We start from the raw sequence: 22,657 nt of genomic DNA on the forward strand, positions 1-22,657 counted from the left end.
CATGCCATATTTGTTTTCACGGAAGTTTACATGATATTTTAATAGACAATGCGAAAACTGTTGTTTCTAGGACATACTGACAATCAAGTTCAGAACTCCCAGTGGGATTTACTTACATCCTCCCATTCTGTTCCTGGACAAATCAATTTAGAGAGTATATGATTTCCTGTACTTATTTTGGCAGCATGGGATTGTTTGAACAATTCTGGCCTGGGTATTATTAGCATTATTGTGACAAACAAATACTAATTAAAGAGTCACATGGCATAATCCCTACTTTTTAAGACATAAAAATCACAGCTTTGCACAGAAGGTATGATGTAGGGAACAGAGAACGTGAGAAAATAACTTCTTTAAAAATGATTGATCTGATGCCACCGAAGAAAAAATGTCTGCAGTAAGACAAACCCTTTCTGTGAGTTGCTCTAGATATCTTTGCGCTGATAAAGAGATATAATAGCATTTTATGTTTTATTTACTGCTAGAGAGACAGAGAGGAGAATCTCTCAGGATAGCTGAACTGAAAATCTCTCCTCACGTTGTTCTTTGCCCGTCCCAACCCTCCTAAGTGTATAATATGGAGGGGTGTCGAGTATCTGGGCAGAGATTTACAGAATTAAGATGATATTGCCTTCCTCATGTTCTGTAGGGATCTCTCTTTTTATGACTTGAATTAATGAGTTTTTATTGTGATCCAAATAATTATAGCAAAGAAAATTCTGCAAGTTATCTGTTGGCTAAAACTTACAGAGAAGCCTTTCTTTAAATCGATCTTTTCTGCGATGTTTCTGAAAAATGATGCATTAGTGCTTGTATTTTGATAAACTTTTAATCCACCCTTTTTACCTCTCCCCTTTTCTTTGGTTTCCAAACTCCATAATATCTTTAAATTTGCATATGTAGTTTACTTTATTCCTATCAAATGTATGAGTTGATAAAGGAATAGCAGTGTATTTGTACAAAAATGTGTCGGTATTCAGGAAATAAATGAAGTATGCTGGGATGCGTTGTTAGAATGAGCTATCTTAACTAAGCATTAATCTGGGCATCAGATGATGTGGATTTGCCACTATTCCTTATAAAGAATTTAATCTCTATTTGTCTGCATTTCTTTATCTATGAAAGATGTATGTTAAACTGGGTGAATCCTGTTAATCAACAGAAATTGAGAATCCTAAATTTCTGTGACTCCGCTGCTTCTTTTGAGTGGTATATGTGGAAAGTGGACCCTGTATTCTGTAACGAACAATTATCTTATGTTTGTATAACATAATGCCCTTGACCTTTCACCGCAGTTTGACCTGCATCAGCTCATTGTATGACTACCACAATGGTGTAAACAAGGAGGGGAAGTATTATTATCCCCAGAATAAAAAGTGCAGAAACTGATATCAATTATGTTGCCAATCCAAGGCTACACAACAAATTCCAACCACAGCTTGTTGCCCTGGGTGTTCTAATAAAGACTTGATAAATCATAATCCCTGGTGTGTCAGAATGTCTACTGGCTTCCCACTGAATTCGTTTCTGCTTGAGGCAAAAATAGAATTTCTTCTTAATCAGGTTTGCATCCAGAATTCACTAGCTAGCACTTACTAACTCTATGTAGAGGAAATAGAAAGCTGTCAGTGCTTGTCAGAATTGGTAAGAACCAGTGTCTTTGTAAACTGATCTACCTATGAGTAGATTCAGGTGGTTGGTTTACGGTTGGTTCCAGGGTTTCAGGGATAGTTGCCTATGAAGGTCCTTAATGGCTGATAAACTCCATTATGTCCTATTCTGTGTAAGACCTGTGTCTTAGTTAATACTAATAATTTTGGAGTGTGTCTTAGTTAGTACTAATAATTTTGGAGTGTGTATTTATGACTACATTCCTGAAAAATCTTTTACTGAAAAGAGAAATAAAATAAGGTAGAGCAAGGCAGACGCTAAGAGGTCATCTTCAAGTCCGCACAGCTGAAAAAGGGTATATTCCTAGTGACAGGAGTATAGCCATTGCAAAGCTCTCAGGAGGAGGAGTGCATGTAAACCATCTCTTAGTGAACAGAGCATTTATGAGACAACGACGTGTTAATATATAAATTGCAGTTTTAGTCTGTAGTTTCTGAAAACATGTCAATATACCACTTTGAAAATATTATTTTGCTTTCTTGAAACAAAACGACGTCCTGTGAATAAACCTGGGCATTTGTCAAATCTGGATCATGTCAGAAAACGACGTGGTTCAAAACAGTGGTTTGGTTTATTTACTATGTTGTGTGTGTCCTGCTGACAGGAGTTTATGTTTATGGTTCTCTTTGCCATGGTGACTATACCCTTATAGTGAATATTTTTGTTTTACTTATAAAAAGCAAAGCTCTCTATATAATTAAAGGATTAGTATTAATTGCTTATTATGGATTTCTCTTTCTTAAACAGGGTCATATATAATCTTGTAGGAGATGAATAGCTGGTGTAAACTGTATTTTTTGGCTTATAGTTTTTACATATTAAAGGCAAAGGTAGAATCATAATTTCAATTATAAAAATACCAAGCTACCTAAAATAATTTTGAGATTTGAAGGCACTGAAAGCTTTCATGTATAATCGTTTTTCAATTTATATAAATAAAAATTTATAAAAAACCCTCTTATTTCAGGCATTTCTTGTTGTAGCAAAATCAGAAAAAGACTTCTATTGGTTTTTAAAGTAGGAGGAAGCATTGAATGAAAACCGGGGCACCCAAGTTCTAATGTCGTTTGTTTGTCCTTGGGCAAATTTCATTCCGTCTTATGCTATCGAAGCACTTGGTCTATAATGAGGAAACCAAAACCAATAAAGTAAAGCCTATGGTATATTTGAGGAACTCGGAAGAAAAATGAAATAGAAATTAGATATCCTTTTACAGGCTGAAAATAATGCACCTGTAAATGAAAATAAGCACCTTTATTATGATGTCTGTAAGAAATTTAATGACCTAACTTTCTCATATTCTCTTTATTAACTGTGTAATAATGATAGGGAATATGAATTTAAGGGAGAAACAGATACACGTTGAAGGTATGATCTAGAAAGGCAGGAGACTTACTGGGATGTCCTGAATCTTTATTTAAACATGCACCACAGATGCAAATATTCTGTCTGACGTGATTGGGGGGAAAAAGCATCAATCAGGTCAGCTAGGCAGTTCAGTCACATCATGAATTAGTCAGTCAAATAGTTCTTTATTGGTTTGAATAGATTATATATTTATTCATTCAGCCAGCAAATGTGTTTTTGAGCATCAATTATATGTCAAGCAGTGTGCTATGGACACAGAGACGAACAGACTAAATACTTACCTTTAAGGATTTCACAGATTTTAGTGGATTGAACTATAATCCAAGGCATTAAATTAAATGTCATCTAAATTGAACCTGCTGTAGGCAGGCACTTGATTCATTCGTTAGAGTGAATTGAGGAACATTGGACATGTGTCTAGAGGATGAGACACTTCTGGTCAAAATAAAAGTAATTCAGGAAAAAGCTCTGCAGAGACCTTTTAGATTTGGAGAATTTGTTGTCCCATTTATGGTTTCCGTTCTTCATTCTCAACCCAAATCACATTCAGCCAAGACTGAGAAAAACAGATTTGGTTTCGTTTTTTTTTTTTTTTTTTTTTTTTTTTTTTTTTTAACATTTACTAGCGCAAATGTACTGGCTGCCTTTCAGTCTGGTTTCATCCAGAGACTCTTCCTTTCCTTGTTCTTTGATTAGACAGGAAGGAAGTTAGGTGAATACAGAAGATTGTCCACAGACAAGTAACAGGATTAGGGAAAGAGAATAAGGAACCACTACTCCATATGTTAATATGAGGTGCTCAATGAAAGCATCGCATCACATAATATTCTTAGAATGTCCGTAATAACACTTAAAGTCGACCACCACTATTCATATTCAAAGACAGATAAATGAGGCCTCAAGAAGAGATGGAAGAGTGGTTTTAATTTAGGCCTAGGTATGGACCCACAGCATGAAAAACTACAGAAAGATTTTGAAATGCATTTTTTAGTGTTCTTTTTGGTAGTCCTCTATGCTAAAGAGACTATTGGCTAGACATGTAAAGAAGGAGACATCTGTGTATTTATGATAATTCTGCACTGAGGCTTCAGTATTCGGTATGATCATTTAAAAACTATTCAGTTAAGCCCATATCTAATAAGAGAGGCAGAGGCCACGCTGAAATATTCTGTGCTAACAAAAGCTAGTTATTTCAGAGGCATAAAATCATCCTGGCTTTTGGTTTTTGGATGGTGGCTCTGGGGATTTGCTGGGACAGCACTTTAATCAAAAGACCAACTCATGGATTGTAATGGCACTGGTGCAATGAACAGCACAGTAGTCCCAGGAAGGCAAGGAACTCTGTCAGATTGTTCATGAGGGAGTGAAAGCTTTGTCTTTCCTCTAAAGCGAGAGGAAATGCTGAGATTCAATTTAAAAATTCTGTCTTGTTTCAGTTCATTTTTAAAATATGTGTCATATCTGACAAGATTTTGCTGCATTTTTTCTGCCATAAACTTAATTTTAATCTTTTATATACTCTTGCATTCAAGTGTCTCAGTCACACCTGTATTCAATATTAACTTAATTATTAGTTACTTAGATATTAGAGTTAACTAAATATTTTTTTCAATGGATTAATGGTAGCCAAATACTGCTCTGGGGACTGTCTCTCATGTTCTATCGCTCTTTCTGTCCAGATCCCAGTGTGGGTTACATAGTAGAATTGAATTAACTCATAAACTTTTTTTTCAGTTTTGTTGCTCTCACCAGTAACGGTTGCTAGCTGATTTTGTTTTCATTGCCTTGCCCAAAATTTAATGAAAAAAATCTCTGAAAGTTGTGGCGCAAATTGTGCAATCAATAAGCCTAAAGCAAGCATATTTTGAGTCTGAGTGAGCTGTGCAAATTGAATCTTTAATAGCATCCTTTTTTGAAGGACATTTTGGATTAATTGAAGGGAAGAGCAAAATAAGGAAGAAGAAGTGAGTGACAAGGTTACACAAGTTATCATAATACACGGTAATCTTGATTTTGGATCTGGATGTTAGTAGACTAGGAAAAGAGGCTGGTGGAAGTGGGAAGAAAATAGAATGAATTTGAGAAGAGGTGACTGATGATTTTAAAGTTACTCAGATAGAGTGTAAGTAGCTTCAAAAGATATAAAACGAAGGGATGAAAGGGATTCCATTTTACTTAATTTTTCTTAAACAGGCATTAAGATTTTGAAACAGAAATCTCAAAAAATGTGTTGTGTTAACCGAATAAATACTTACTTAGCTTTTGCATTCAAAATTCAATCAGGCAGCTGTGGTGTGTCAAAAGCTTTGAAATCTGATAGTTACAGGCAAGGTCCCATAAACCATAGTCCCCTGGCCAAATCTGGACACTTCCTGTTTTTGTACCAGCTAGGAGTTAAGAAAGGTTTTTGTATTTTTTCATGGCTAATATAAAATCAGAAAAATATTTAGTGACGTAGGAAAATTGTATGAAATTCAAATTTTAGTGTCTATACATGAAGTTTTATTGGAACATATTCACACTAATTTTTTTTCTATGCGTTTGACTCTTCTTTTTTAAATTGAATTTGTTGGGGTGACAATGGTTAGTAAAGTTATATAGATTTAAGTGTACATTTCTATAATACATCATCTATACAGTACATTGTGTGCTCACCACCCAGAGTCAGTTCTCGTTCCATCACCATGTATGAGTAAGTGGCTTTCCTGCTATATTGGTGGAGTTGATAGTGGATCCAGAGACTGTATTACCTACAACACCTAGAACATTTATTATCAGGCCCTTTTCAGAAAAAGTTTGCTAACTCGGATCTATAATATTGAGAACTTTCTCTAAGGCATTGTCATGTAGCAGGCAGCTGAGGCAGCCTAGGGGCATGGATTAGGAGGCAGCCTTGGTAATTGGCAAGCTACTATTGAAGGTCATGGACACCATGCAGGGAAAGAGACTTTATTCAGAAAAGTCAGGCTAAGTGACACTCCCCAGTACGGTTGCCAGATTCAGCAAATAAAAATACATGGCATACAGTTACATTTGAGTAGCAGATAAAAAAAAAAATAATAATTTTTTAGTTTAAGTATATTCCAGGCAATATTTGGGACACACTTATACTAAAAAAGCCTCGTTGTTTATCTGATGCTAAATGATAACTGGATGTCCTGTATTGTCTTTGACCTGAGTCAGCAGAGTAGTGCTTAAGAGTGGACTCTGACCACAGATTGCTCACGTTCAAATATTAGCTCTATCTCTCCTTGGCTGAGTGACTTTTGGTAACATATTTAGCCCTCCATGCCACGGTTTTCTCATCTGTAATATGAGAATAATAGCAGTTTTTACCTCAAAGGATTAAGTGAGGATAGGCTTCACCTAAACAAAGCATTTAGAATAGTGTCTGTCACAAAATAAATCTTCTATATGTGTTTACTCTTATTAATCATGCAGCAAAATAAGTGAGAATGAGAGAAAAACTTGGGATCTTCCTGGATACAAATGCTGTGAAGGAATATGTAAACAGAGGGTGCTCAGAGAGACAGGTATCCAATGAGAAACAGATGGACTTGGCTGGCATCTGTTTAGAAGCAATCGGCATGGACTGTAGTTTCTCCTTGCAGAGTACATCTAAAAAATACATGCAATTGATCTAAGATGCAGCGTCCCTTATTCCTAAATTATCCTGGGATCCAAATCACCAAGCAGAAGTTCTCTAGTTGTTGCATAATGAGAAACTGGGTAGAACACTTTTTCTTAGTCAATAGGTCTTAGGCAACATTAGTTTCTCTTACTGGAGTGGTCTCAACTATTTACCATCATGGACCCTATTCCTAAAGAGACTATTTTTTTGTTTGTGTGTATAAATTCCTGAAAATGGAATGTGCTCTAGAAAAGCAGAAAGATCAGTGCTCATATTCCTGATTCAAATAATCTACTAATGAAAGAGTTTTTATAATTATAAAATTAGCTTCTATTTTATATTATGACTAATTTTTCATAATGCTTTAAACCTAGTGCATGATATGATGATTCAGAAAGCGACAGCAATATGGAAACTGAGGCAAATGGTATACCTGTCCCAAATAGTAAATTTCACTTTGGAACTTGGTGAGATTCTTATATTAGTCAGCTATGACAGATAAAAGTAGATTTTAAAACATTGGGCTTCCCTTGTCAGGGTGCAAAAAAGGTCTAGCCCAAAGAAGATGTTCTTTGCTGTTGGTCTTTTCCTGTGATTATAGCTTACATTCTCTTGGAAACCAAGGATTTTATTTAAAATCATTTTCAAAAACTATTTGTTTCCTTATTTACTAGTTTCCTACCTTTCCCCCCATTCATCTTTCTAACAATATGCTCTTCTTATAAATAGAGCTCATTGTGCAATATTATCTGCATTGATGATCTTTCCATGTATTAGTCTTAAATAGTCCTATCTAGGAACCACGTGCTAGAAATAGAGGCACCAGCTTTCTCTTGCCATAGAATCCTTGCACTTACACCAGTGTAAGGCTTTTATTTGTGCCAAGAAATTAATAAATGAACTTATTGGAGATACTCAGTACTTGAGTGACAGACACTCCAAATGAAGGAGTCAAGAATAATGCAGCACACTCTAAATTACAGAATATTTCAGAAATCACGATGAGTGAAAATATTTTACAGTTATTTTCAGAATTCATTAAAGATTTAAGTTTATCAGGAGTTATGTGTTACTGAGTCAGTACCAACAAATGTCTGTCTGTCTGTCTGTCTGTCTATCTATCTATCTATTTATCTATCTACCTACCTACCTACATATCTACCAATCTATTCTATCTAATCTATCTTTCTATCTATCTTAGGAGGAGAAATGTTATGGGAGGAATAAAGTAAATGAATAAATATGAAAGATATTGTAGAAAATGCAAAATTGTGTAAAAATGTAATATGTCTCTAATCCAGCACAATTTGGTTTGATACATGCTCCTTTCATTTGACAGTTTTAAAATGCATCTTCCAGCCCAAACCATTCTTTACTCCTCTCCTTGGGGAAATACGCAAAGACATGCAGTTCCACACAGGTCTGCCCCAGTGGAAGGTTTTTATTTCAATGCTATCAACTTCTATTCTCTCTAATCACTTTTCTTTTATTCTCAGTATCCATTGTTTCCAGTAATTCACTTGAGTGATCTGAGCACCACTGAGAACAACTGTGAGAAATCTCTCTGCCTGTTGACTTTGTTGAGAATAGCTTTTTGGGCGGGAGGTTAGTTCTGAGTCTATAGACTATTAATACATAAATAGACTGAAAATAAATTACCACTATCTCCCACAGTCATATTGATAAGAAAATATAACTTTATTTTTGCTGTACAAAAAAGCCCTTAAATCTTATCTGGTAACCTTGATTCCCAGTACTACCTGTGATAATGGTGTTTACCATTTTGCAATATGGATGAACAGAAGAGGCATCAGGACAAGCTTTCATCTTCTTTTACTCATAGCCTGACTTCTTGGTCAGCTATTCTGTGATGACCTCATTTTTAATTTCCTTGTCAGTGGCTATTCTACTGTATGAGATAATGCATTCAATCAACATGTGAATAAGTTCATAGGAAAAAAAGTACCCCACCAAGTTGTAAGATTAACTTGATTATCTAAGCAGTTACACTTCAAAATATTAATGACATCTCTCAGATTATTATTGTCATCATCATAATTCTCATCATCATTGATAATTATATTTTATTACTTTTAAAACCCTAACTATATGATTTCAGAGCTACAAATTTACCTACAGTCATCCTAAATAGGTCAAATCTATTTTTTTAGATTAACTAATGCCTTGCCATTTTCATGGATTAAAATGCTGTTCAATTGCTTTCAACTGACCAACTTCCAAGTCGTGAAACCTAGTCACCTAGCATCATTTTTTTTACGTTCACTATGTATGTAAATTGTCTTACAATAAATAATCAGCCTTTGAACTCTTGAGGTCGGAAGAGATTCTATTTGTTATGCAGTCTATCACTTAATAGTTTTAGTGAGGATGGCTTTGTCTCATGGAAGTTGCCAATGTATTTTTTTGGCCTAGGATTTTTTATTTGTTTATCTACTGGTGATTATTTTCTAGGGTATAAATGTTTCATTTCATTAATGTTTCCTATCTCAACAAATTAAAAAAATAAATTCTTGACATGTGGGTTTTTCAAACACAATCACTGATTTCCGATTTGTTTGATTTCCTTTCTCAGTGCAAGTGGACAGAAAATACATGATTAATTCAGTGTGATTTAAAGAAATCAAGTACCGTTTTTCCCCGAATATAAGACCTAGCTAGACAATCAGCTCTAATGCGTCTTTTGGAGCAAAAATTAATATAAATTCCAGTCTTATTTTACTATAATATAAGACTGGGTATTAAATAATATAAGACTGGGTCTAATATAATTATAATATAATATAATATAAAATAATACCGGTCTTATATTAATTTTTGCTGCAAAAGATGCATTAGAGCTGATTGTCCAGCTAGGTCTTGTTTTCAGGGAAACAGGGTATTTAATAAACATTGTAACAGATATTTTTATTAGCATATCTCGTGTGACAGGTAGTTATTTACACATACTTGTCTGATCCTTCAACAACTCTCAATCTTTATTTTCCCTATTACTCAGGGAGCTTGTTGAGACAGAGAACGTTTACTTACATGCCCATGGCACAAAGTTAAAAAGAAGTAAAGGCAGAATTTGAACTCAGCTTTACTTGCTCCAAAGTTTAGGCTCAGATGCATTATACTACACAGCATCTACCCTATTCCTCCTTAGAAATCTGCTCCAATGCAATGAGCTTTTTGCCCCATTGTGGGAAGAAATTTATGTTTGTATCTTGCTTATAACTCCAGCACTGAAAAGCTAAGGGATTTTCATGAAGTGGATGATATAAAAGGGAAATATTAAATTAACAGAGGAGAATTTACTGCCCCCACTTTACCTTATAGAGTCTGTCCTGAGGAGAATTGCAAATGAAAGCAGTTAAGCCAGGGTTTTCTTTGTGGAAGAAAAAAAATGATATATAACAGGAATTGGGGAGTGAGCAGGGAACTCCAGCGGCAGCTGAGGTATGTGAGAGAGGGGAGAGGTCAAAGAAGTTTTGTACTTTAAGTTTTGTACTTTTGTCATTCTAAATGTAAACTTATTAGCGTTTTCTTGAGATTACATTAAAGGTTTAACTGATTTTTACTTACTTTTAGAAACCAGACTGAGATTTTGTAGGATGTAATTGACCCTAAAGTTAAAAATAAATAAGGCCTAACTAATATAGTTTATAAATCTTTTGCAGTATTACTATGATTGATAATAATAAATACAGTTACAGCAACTTTCATTTTATCACAAATTTAGTTTATAGCTCATATTTTAACGTGCCTTAATTTAGTCTTCTCAGAAACTCTAACTCTGTATTTTTAGCATTATACCATTTCACCAATGTCCCTTTTCAGACTGTGGTACAACCAAAAATTGCTTTAGTGAGTTACAACATCATTAATTGTTGCTGTCAAAATTGAAAACACTGATGCCATTACTGTGTAATAATAATAACAGCTGTCATTTAAAAAAAATTAACTAGAATGTGCCATGCTCCAGACTAACTTTTATTTTTGATAATGTATGAATTCATTTGTGCAACAAGTACTCTTAGAAACATCTTCTGGACATGTCTCTTTGGAGAGTATAATATAATATAATATATATAATATAATATAATATAATTGTCTGGAGTGGTAACCACAGTGTGGAGTGGTAAACACAGTGTTTCATAGAATCAACGCTATCCTGATTCATTCCCACGACCAGCACTCATAGAAACAGCTTTCACACAGTTGTCCTTAGAGACTGTATAATAAGGTAGCTTAAAAAAACAAAACAAAACATTATCTGTAATTAGTTCAACATCTCTGCAAGGGTGATGTAATTATTGTCATTGTATCAGTGAGGAAATTGAGGTTAAATATCTCACATAAAACAAATCCTACTTCCACTTCTAGAAATGTGATCTTTTTCCCTCCCCCTTAAATATAACTAAAACCTTTGGACATTATATATCAAACAACGTAAGAAAACTCTATAAGGTAGAGAGAAGAAGGCAGATCATTGTCAACTATGGAACCCCAGAACCAACATGGTGGTGAGTTTCCTGGGTTTTTTCCTTGGCTCATATATCTCAAATGTAGTGTTGAGGGTATAAGCAACTGATAAATGCCAACAGGCACAGACAAACATTTTCTAAACTAAAGCTTGTGCTTTTAAGTCAGGGGCAGCGTACAAGACAGAAAAATATTAGCCAATAGCCACTCCACTGTATCCAAATACCACAGGGAAATAAAACCAGAACAGTGGCCTCATCCCTACCCCTGCCATCTAACAGTAAGTGAGGTGGTTAGACTTCATCCCTTGCCAAGCTGTAATGAGGTGCTTCCATTTCCCCACAAGGGTGGTGTCAGAGAATGCTGAGTAGTCAGAGAAACAGATTTTTATCCACACCTGGTAAGAATGAAGCACCCTTTCCTCTCACCGCTGCAGTGGTATAGAAGCCCAGGGGACAGTCAGGGCTGTCACCACCACCCAGCAATAACAAGGCCGTCCTCTGGCCTTGTGGTATCAGAGAAGGCCAGGTGGGGAGCAATAGCAAGCCACTCCTACCTATTCCAGCCAGGGAGGTGAGTGGACATCTTGTGGGGAACTGCAACTTCCATGGCCACCCAACAGTAATGAGAAATCCTCCCTTGAATATCAAAAGGGGTCAAATGAAGAACCTGGACTTCTCCTCCACCAGGTGATAATCAGGTGTTGCCCCATCTGTCTTACCATGATTTCTACCAAGTTGCATCTTCAGCTATTTTTGGCTTTTAAATTTAGGAGTTGCAGGTTGGTATGTACCATATACCTCAAGCAATGCTTTCTAAGTGTGTTCACCCTGGCTTATGTACAAAATGATTTATTGACATGTAGAATTAAGATGTTAGTACTTTTATTAATGGTTGGTCATCTCATTCTGTCAAATGTCTGTTATTTATATTTAAATTAAATAACACATATAATAGTACATGTGTATTATTAGAATATAGAAACCCATATATTGGGGGTATATGCTCAGGTTTTTACTGACTAGATACATGATGTTTGGAGACCGTTAATAACTAGAATCTGTCTACCTGGAGGATGGGTTGCTATCTTGGGATTGGTACTCAGAAGAGTAAGAAGGGTGTGGCCAAAAGGTAGATTTGGAAGATTCCCAAGACAGATATGGCTTGCCTCTGATTAGTTTGATTGGACACAGGGACATACCTAGGCAATCACTTACTTTCTGTTATCTAATGACATAGTCCCAACTATAACTTTAAAATGTAATTATTTTCAGCATCAGGTAGAGAGAGAACAATGTAGGTGTGTTGAGTGGGTTATGTGCAAAGTGTCAGAGATTGCCTATTCCAGGTCAGGTCAGGTGGGCTGAGGTGATTTGGAGCAGTACATGGGCAGCGCTGGTTACAGCCTTCAACTCTGACCACTAACAGAGTATGACGTAGGCTGTACCAGTGCTTCTAAAACTCTGACAGTTGGATTAATTCAATCAATCTCTAACGTCTTTAAGCCCCAAGGGGATCACACTTGAATGCCATTTAATCAGTGATACTAACCCATTTAAGAAAGAATGATTTTGATGGAGAAAGGTGGAAAGCCTAGAACACTGAGATTCAGAAAGTAGAGATCTGCCTGAGGTTTTTCTTTTTTTTTTTTTTTTGTCCCTTTTTGATTTTTTTTTTTTTTTTTTTTTTAATTTATTGGTCTGAGGTTTTAGTGAGTGCTGCTCCACTACAGAAGACTCCATTTGGGAGAGAAAAAGTAAACTTGTTAATTTAGCTTCCTTAGAAATTAAACGTAACACTACCACTACCCCCACCTTACTTACTGCCCTGGATCTTACATTCCACACTTAACCAAGCAACCAACTCTTGAAAAGATGTAGCTTCCCAATCATCTTGCTAATAACAGCTCAAGTAGTTGATCATTACTAAAGTGCCAGACACCATTCTGGGTGCTTTAAATGTATTAGCTCATTTAATTCTTATAAAGACACTACAAAGTGGATGCTGTTGTTAACCCCATTGTACAAATGAAGCAACTTGATTCCACAGACTAACAAATTTGCTCAAGAACAAATGGTTAGTAAGTGGCAGAACTATGATGCACAATGGGGCAATCACAACTCCAAGTCTTGCATTGTTAGCCATTCTGAAACACCGCCTTGTTGAATCTGGGACAAGGGAAGCCTCAGAAAGGAGTATAGGTACTTCATCACTCAAGTCACACTTAAGTGTGACTGCTGTTTTTAATGAAATAGTGGTCGTGAGGTATTGTGCTCAGAAGTCTGTAGATGGATCTAGTGCAGTCACCTAGCAGGACTTTGTCACAGAGACGGATCTCTTTAGGTGCTGAGAACATTAGCCTTTGGGGTTGAAAGTCTGAGAGCTGACTTTGTAACCGTAAGGGTTTACCTCTTACAATGAGGGGATTATTTTTACAAGTCTCTCCTGGGTAATATCACCATCACATCGTCTTATCAGCAACCCGGCCTTGACTCAGGGAACTTCATTCGCAATGACAATGATGTAAGTATGTCCTATAAATCTGGTTTCTATGGGAGATGATTTAGGATTTTCCAGAGATTTGAATATACAGTCTTCTGTGGACTTCTTTGTCTCCTCAGGCATGCTGACTTCTGCCCCAGTCTTATTTGCTGCCTCTGAGAAAATAAGGTGACCTGAAATAAGCAAATTATTAATGGAGTAATATTGTAAAGAATAATTTCAGGGATTTTGTTTTGTTTTGTTCATCTGTAGGACTCAAAAATGTTTTAAAAAGTAAAGTTGGTTATTTGGTAAACTCTCAGTTGTTTGGGGCCAGTTCTTCTCCCAGGGAAATCACTTCCGAGAGTTGGTTTCTGCCAATTCCTACAGGCAGCCAACAGCTGTTAAGCTGTTTTCTTCTTGGCATTTACAAAAAGAGATTTCATGTTGTTGCTGTAGTAGTTTTAAAAGTAGCATATTTTCTCTCTATTCTCTTCTTTCTCCAAAACCCATCTCAGGTGACCCTAGCACCTTGGGCCATGCTGATGTTTTTTTTGTAGCCCTTTAGCTTCCTTCCGCCTGGGGTGATCATCTGGAGGCCTGGGACGTCCATAGGCCCATCCATTATTGCAACGAAATCCAACTAATTAGGGTTGAAACCTCACAAGTTCCCCCTCACTCCGCCATCTAGAGCTCCAGCTGTCTCCCATTTCACACTTCTCTAGAAAGTTCTCACATTGGACATAGCTCAGTCCAACCAGCCTTCCTTGACACTTTCTCTTGTCTACCTATTTTTAATCTTTCCTTTCCTGACTACTCTAGTAATTGATCTTTGCTTTCCTATGTGGCCTTTTCTAATCAATCAAACCAAGCAAGCTGCTTTTCCAGCTCTGGCTACATCCACTAATTGCTTTCTGGGCACCAAAATGGCTACTTTTCTGCCTCTTGCATTATCAAATAATTAGTTTCCCACTGTCTTCCTGTACCCAACTCAGTAAACACAGCAGAATTTTTAAGAATGAAGGAAAGAAGGAAGGAAGATGGAAGGATGGAAGGAAGGGACATTTTAGTCAATTGATGCCTCATCAAAAATTCAGCTGCTTTTCACGTTTGTGCCTATCTTTTTTCTACAGAATATAGTGAAAGATCATTTATTAATACCTAAGAAGAATATAAATAATTAAATGAATAATCCTTTATTTAATTTTCTAATTTATTTTTTATTCCTGGATAATTATAAGATCTAATATGTTGATTATAGGTATATATTGTCTCTGGAAATATTGACCATATCTGCATAAACACTATGAGGAAATGAAATATAATTATAAAGATTAAAACATTTATATACAGAAAATAGAGGCTTAAATTAGTGGTAGCATCTCAGTTAAAATAAATGGTAAGCCTCAATGTTAGAAGGTTAGCCTGACCCTAATTGATGAATTTTTTTGGTTCCTTTTGTTGGATCATTATTTTGTATTAATACACAGAAATAAAAGTTGAATAATGTAATCATGCAATATCACCTTCTCCAGAAACTTGAGGCAATTTTAGAATATTGTAAGCTTTATGCTCAAAGCTTTTACATGAGGATGGGTAGAACGAATTTTATTTTCTTTTTCTACAAATGAGGATTTAAAATAGAAATATTCTGTGGATTCACAAAGTCTGAATACCATTGTTAGAAATAGCTCTCCTTCAGAATGTTTCTCATCATTAAAAGTTGCCATGATTTACAAGCCCCGATGTGGCATGGAATAGCATTTTTGTTCAGAGAAAATTTATTAAGATATATGTGGTGGCAAATGCATAGGAGATAAGTTTATAGCAGGAGTGAATTAAAAGTAAGGTTGCTGAAGGATTGTCATTGTCTGCATTCAAACTCCAGCTCTGGGATTCACTGAAACATAAACAAAATGAGTCTTTCAAGTTTGCTCCTTTCCCTTGTAGCCTGTTGCCTTTTCAGGGATTCTAAAGTGATCCTGATCTCAGATCTACGTTATCAGAGCAGCAGTCTGTACAGATAACGACTATCTCTCATTCTTTTCCTTAAATAGAGCAAAAATCTTTATTTATTCCAAAGGTAGCTGCTTAGTGCTAGTGGTCCCACTGGAAATTTTCTGATAAAATTATGTGGAGTCTATTTCATAGAGGTATATATCATCTTATAAAGAGTAAATTCTAACACAAATGATTCACAATCAAATGCTGAAATGTCAGTCATCTGTAGCAGATTGATGGGGGGAAATTAGGGATGTGAGAGCTTTGGGAGATTTTAAAACAAAACAAATAACCTCATTGGACGTGCTCTGTATGCTTCCCAAACTTTGACCAACTGAAGCTTTGTGTACTGGTTCTAGAAAGTGATAGTCTGCTGAATCATATTCAGGGCTGTGGTAAATGAATACATGAATAATTCCAAATGAATCATGCCTCCTATTATCCATGTCCCTGTATAGTCCTCTTCCATAATCACTATGGGCTTGATTATGTGACTTGATTTGGCCAATGGGTCATCAGCAAATATGAACACAAGTAGAAACTTGTACTTGCACACGGTAGTTTCCCACTTGAACCCCAGGATGCCCAAGATAACTTGCTTTATAGGTAGAGGAAAACCAAGGCAATCTGACCAACAGCACCAGCCAACTGCCAGCCATTAGAGTGTGGCCATCTGGGGTTAACCAGCCTCCAGCTGACCTGCCAACCAACTGCATCTGCATGAGTGAGTCAAGTCAATATAATATGGAGCAAAAACAACTTCTCCTAGTTAAGCTCTGCCTAAATTGCTAATGCAAACAATTATAAGCAGATAAATGGTTCTTCTATTAAGCCAGTAAGTTTTGAAGTGGTTTGTTTCTCATCTCTAGATAACCAGTGTCTGCTAGACAGTGCATTTGTAATTTACCCCAAACTGGGTACGTTTTGTCATTATCCACAGAATGATGTTGGGTCAATTATACTCTCTGAGATTCAATTGGCTAATCAGTAAAATAGGAATAATGTTAGTATATTTCTGTTTAAATATATCTTTTTGAATTACACAGGTCGTTTAGTTTATTTGTCCCTGTTTCAGCTGCAGAGACATGAGATTTCTGGGGGTAAATGATTTCCTCAACTACACAAAAATACTAGCTGGCAGAAATTGAATTAGCTTTCCTTTATAGATGTAATAAACAGTTTTAAATGTGATGGCATGGGATAAAAGGAGGATAGTTCACATTTTAAAAAGCAACAACAAAAAACCATAAAATATCCAGGATTGAACTTGACAACAAAAGAGCAAGACTAATAATAGAATTTATCGGAAAATATAAAAGAAGACTAGAATAAGTAGAGAGGCCTGCCAGGTTCCTGGAAAGACATGATATCATTACAATACCAATTATATCCAAGTTCATACATTTAATTTCCATTTCAATTGACATTCTATTTTATTTTGTTGTTGTTGCTGTTATTAGAACCTGAAAAGCTGATACTGCAGCTCATCTGAAAGAATAATGTATGAAAATGGCCAAGAATTGTGTTAGAAAACAAAACAGGAATTTGTGGAAAATAAAACATTGGGGAAGTAGATTGTGAAGCTGTTGTAATTGAATTAGTATGGTTCTGTCCTTGTCACTCTTGGATAACATTCTTGCTTCCTAATTCACTGAGAAAAACAGAAGCAATTAGAAGAGAATTTCCATATGCTCTGACCACTACATAAGTGACGCTATAAACATCTGTATCCAGGTTCTTTGTCTCCTTTCCTATCACTATTAATGAACAGTTCATGTTCTCATCCAATACCAACCCTTTTATTTGATAGTGGATCCTATCTCCTTATGCCTGTTCAGACTGCTTTATCGATTACCTCCTCTCTCAAATGCAGCATCAATTTTTCCTGTTGCACTGGATTATCTACTAGTATACAATTATATTCTTCTTCTTCTTGGTTTAGAAAAAGGGGTGGGGGGAAGTTTCCCTTGAACCTTATTTTCCTCTGGTTTCTATTCTATTTTTCTTTCATCAAAATACCAGAAAAATTTTCTGTAATGACTCACTCTTCTTGTCATTATCTCTAGAAATCACTGCATTCTTTGGGACCTACCAAACTATCAAAATAGCTCTTGTCAAACACATAAAGGACTTTTCTGGTGGGAAAGACAATGGTCAATTCTAGGCCTTCAATTTACTTAATGTATCAACAATCTTTAACACAGATGATCACTCCTAATTTTTTGAAGCACTTTCTTCCTCTGGATTTTAGGAAACCATGTTATCTTCATAACCTTACCCAGTCTCATGACTTTAAACAATATCTATACATTTATGACTCTCAAATTATATCTCCTGCCCAGACATTTCACCCAAGCTTTAAACCCACCCATCCATACTCAACACACTCAGTTGGATGTCTAACCGACACTTCAAACATAAACTCAAACCTAAGGTCTTGAATCTTGTCACCTAACACATAATCTTCTCACAGTCCTCTCCATTTAAACAAATGACAGGTGCACTCTTCTGGTTGCAGACTCAGCATTATGATGTTATCCTCTGTCTTTATTCCTCATATCAGCAAATCCTGTTAGCTCTAGTTTACAAATTTTAGTAGGAACTCCTCCATCAATATCTCATTCAAATCATCATTGTTTGTCTCCTGGACTATTGCCATAACCTTGTCTTCCTTAAAGCCTTCCATACAGGTGAACTATACCTTAACTAAATAAAAATATCCACACCAAAGGGGTCATCTAAGCAATATGGCTAATGTCATTTTTCTTGAGGAAGTAGCAGCAGATGTGAGTTCAAATTCAGATTTTACCATTTACTTTCATTATGACTGTGGGTAATCATAAAAATGTTTAGCCATTGCTCCTTTTATGAAATATGTATGTCATTTGCTCTCGCTACCCCACAGAGATTGTGAGAGGATTAAACAAATCCAAAACACATCCGTATATGTGAAATTTGTAAAGTGCTACCCAAATATAAAGTGATAATAATAAATTGATAGTGTTATTACTATGAAACTGGATAAATGGATATATACTGTATAATATTTCTTCAAGTGTCGTAAAATATCAAAAATAATTTCAGATTAATAGAAACCATAATATAATAACACTTTGTAGAAACTACTGCACCAAGTGAATGGGGCAGTGGGGAGAAGAGTGAAGTGCGGCCACTTTAGGTGGATCTGCAAGGATTTATTGAGCCCAGGGAGCAATCGGCGGCCTAGTAAATTGGAATTTGAGGGGTGACACAAACAATAATGTGATACATCTTGCACTACAATGCACAGGCATCCAAAAGCTATTACAATCCAAGCATTGCCCTAAAATTGTGTGACGGTAATAGCATGGCTACCAGGAGAAGGGTACTCAGAAAAGAGCTTTTTAAAAAATCTATTTAGTATTATATAATCTCTGCTACGTTTAGTCCAATAAAATCACAGCAACTCAACAAATTAAATTCTCTGCTTCCATTTCAGGCACTCCTTCTCTGAGTAATAACTACAGGATAAAATAATTGTGTATCAGAAGGGTGTCTGAAATTTTAGACTTATTAGATTCAACCTACGTATGAGGGATTGTGGAAACCTGTCTGAGCATCAAGATACTTGGCCCTCTCCACATCAGGCTCCTTTTTGAATGAGTTAAATGAGTCCTTTCTAGGGAGAATTTTGGTATAGATTATATATATATTTTTTAATATTTGGTTTGCAATATCCATTAGGTCTCTAGCTAAGGTACGCGATATTTGATGCATTTCTTTTGTAGAAATTTCTATTATGTTTAACTGATTAATTTCTTAGTTGAAACTTCACACAAACACAGGTTCAGTTCTGAATACAAAGGAAATAAGTGTAATGCTTTTGTCATGCTACACTCAGTTAAATCCATCATGATGTCCTCTACCTTATGAAAAAGGTAAGTTTAAAAATGTTATTCAGATATTTGGATAGATACTTTCTTTTATAGGTAGAAGTTAAGGGAGCCAAAAGACTCCCTTAAAGATGATAAAAGGACATTGTAATTGTCATTCTTATAAACCATTTCAGTTTTTATACCAGTTACCATATCTGATAGGAATTTTGCTAGCTGTTTGTCACCCACAAGGGTGAGCAGGAAAGCTGTGGTTCCTGATCTGTTGTTTTGTCCAATGTTCAGGTATATGACCTCTTATTTTCGGAGATCTCCAGACTCTATTCCCCTCCCCTACTTCTTTTGGAGCTTTTCTTTTCTTCACACATACTTTTGAGGTCATGCTTCATTTGAATTCTATTTCAAGCCAAATCTCTTTAATGTGGGGATTTAGTCTAGAGGGGATTTTCAGGTTGTCAGTTTTGAAAGCTCAAGGCATCCCTGATGGCTCCAACCCCTTTAGATATTTTAATGGACCCCTTGCATTATTCCTTAACTGGAGTTTCAGCTGAGGTTCTCGCACCAACTCATCCTTTCCTCCGAGTACCTCTTGATTGTTTGAAGTTCACTTGCTTCCTCCTGTACAGCTGCTGATAGCACACAGATTTGTTTGTTGTCATGGTTTGTCCATACCTGCTCAGGTCTGGGGCTGTGGGGTGACAGATCCATTTTCACTTACTTTTCTTATTGATATTGTCTGTGGGTTTTGATTTTTCTATTCTAGTTGCTCTTTCTGTTTTTATGGGGATGCAGGGAGATTCAGAAGACTTGGCCACCATTGCTATCTTCCCAGAATTCAAACATTGTATTTTTGAACTTGTCTGGACAAGTAGAGAACCTCTGGGGATGGAATAAAGCTAAGATTTATACACATGCCAGAAATTATAACTAACAGCACAGCTGGTCTACACGCAGAACTGGAAACTGAATCAGGCAGTTGTTTATCAATACCAAATTTTTTTTTTCTTGGAAAGCTTTCTTTCAGGCTGTTAAATCTATACTCACTAGCATTCTATGAATATGTATATGTACATATAGTCTGCAGACAAAGAACACATGCAAAATATTTTGCAACTGAGAACCAAAAAAAAAAAAAAAAGCCACATCACCACCTGTGTCTAATTAAATATTTGTGGTACTTTAATATAATTAAAAATTAAACAACCATTTGGTACAGGATAATATATCAATTTTCCTACATTCGTTATGTGCTTCAGTATGCTCTCTGGCTGATTGTTTTAACTTGGATTTGATGTTAACAGCTTTTACTATGGTTTGTTTTAGTTTGTTGGATTTTACATTTAATATTCCCTCTGCTTACATATCTCTTCCCTCCACTCTTCATCCAGTGAATTCCTCCTCATTCTTAGATCTTAGTTTGAATGTCATTTTCTCCAAAAGCACTTTTCTGACCACTACACACCCCCACCCCAGTTAAAATCTGGTTCTCCATTTATTGTAATAATAATTAGTTCTTCTGTGGCTCTTAGGAAGAGTCAATGCTTGAATAAACACATGAACAGCAAAGCACCGTCTCCTTACGATTTCATACTATTTTTTAACTGTGGTTTTGAAGAATAAGGGTAAGTCACAACCATTTCTAAAGAAGTTAGAGTCATACAACGCAGAGCTTCAGCCACTGCTTTAGCATCTCAATCTCTGTTCTATATGACTTAATTGAGGAGTTTCTTATTGGCATGGAAATCATAGCCCACATCTTTTCTCTTGAAGGCCCAGCCAGAAGAGTGTCATGTCACTTTTGATGCTCTCCTTTTTCTTCTTTTGTCTGCAAAATTCTTTACTACTGTATTGGGAACCACTTGCCCCAAATAGTTGTATTTATGTAACCTGACTCCACACTAGGCTTAGGGTTGGGCAACCAAACCAATGGGCCCAATCAAAATTTTCTTGCAGGGACATGAAATCAGGTTACGTAAGCATAGCTCATATTTTCAACAGATAATCTATAAACCCCAGAAATATGGTCAGCCATATCCCACCACATGGACTTACAGTAAAGAAAGGTGGTATTCTATGAACTAGAATCATGATGCAGTCTGGCAAAAGCAGAGATGAGAGGTGGGAGTACTCTGTTGACATTTCTTTCCCCAGTTACAAGTTTATTTCTGAGACCTGATTGTATTTGGATCCAGTAGTTTCCATAAGACATTTTTATATTATAAAAAGACTTTCTCACTTTTAGTATAATCTAATTGAGTGGTTTTTTTTTCTAGTTTCAGTTTGCAGAGATCTAATAAAATATGAATTATTAGCTATTGAATAAGCACATGGTACAACATTGAAGAGTTACAAACTCATAGCTTTCAGTTGAGGAAATAAGCAGTCACTCCAATGAGAGAAGTTTCCTTCTCTCATACAGCACTTGGTTATATTATATAGGACATGCATAACTATTCAGAATTTGCTGCTTACTTGGCAATTAATATCAGAAGTGAACTTGAGATTTACCTAAGCCCTTTAAGCACCTCTTCAGTGTCGTCCAGATGTGTTATCCTTCTTAACTAGAGCTCAGCTAAGTTCCTCAATAATAGCCGCAGAGCTCATGTGAAGCAGTGGCATTAGTAAAACCTAGACTGTCTAGGGCCCATCTTTAAATAATGAATGCAGCTGTTTAACATCCTTCTGGCCTGCCATGGCACCATTAAGTGATGGGGGTCTGAGCAGAGCATTGGGTCTAAATATCAAATATGCCTCTGGCATAGAAACCAGCTGAGGCAGGAGATAAATATAACTATATGCAACTTCAAGGAGCTCTTTTGCTCCTGCTGTTTCCACAGAAGCTCACTGTGGATGCTTTCTACAGCCAAAGCCACTGACAGAAGGTTTGAGCCTGACTCTGGTATTGATTCTGTGATCCAATACTTCCAAATGTTGATTTTCATACTAAGTGCCTGGAACACGCTAAATCTGAGTCAAAACCAGGAAAATTGTTAAATAAACTATAGTTTATAAAACTAAGGAATAGTTCTGTAATGGTCAGCTCTAGGTGGAATCAGAGAGAGAGATAAACACAGAGATTAAAGCCTTGGTAGGCAGTAGCTGGTCAGATAAGGCAGAGCCAAATAAACAATATGGTAGATGATTCTTC

This window comes from Rhinolophus hipposideros (assembly GCF_964194185.1).
Source record: "Rhinolophus hipposideros genome assembly, chromosome: 18".
Lineage (NCBI taxonomy): Eukaryota > Metazoa > Chordata > Mammalia > Chiroptera > Rhinolophidae > Rhinolophus > Rhinolophus hipposideros.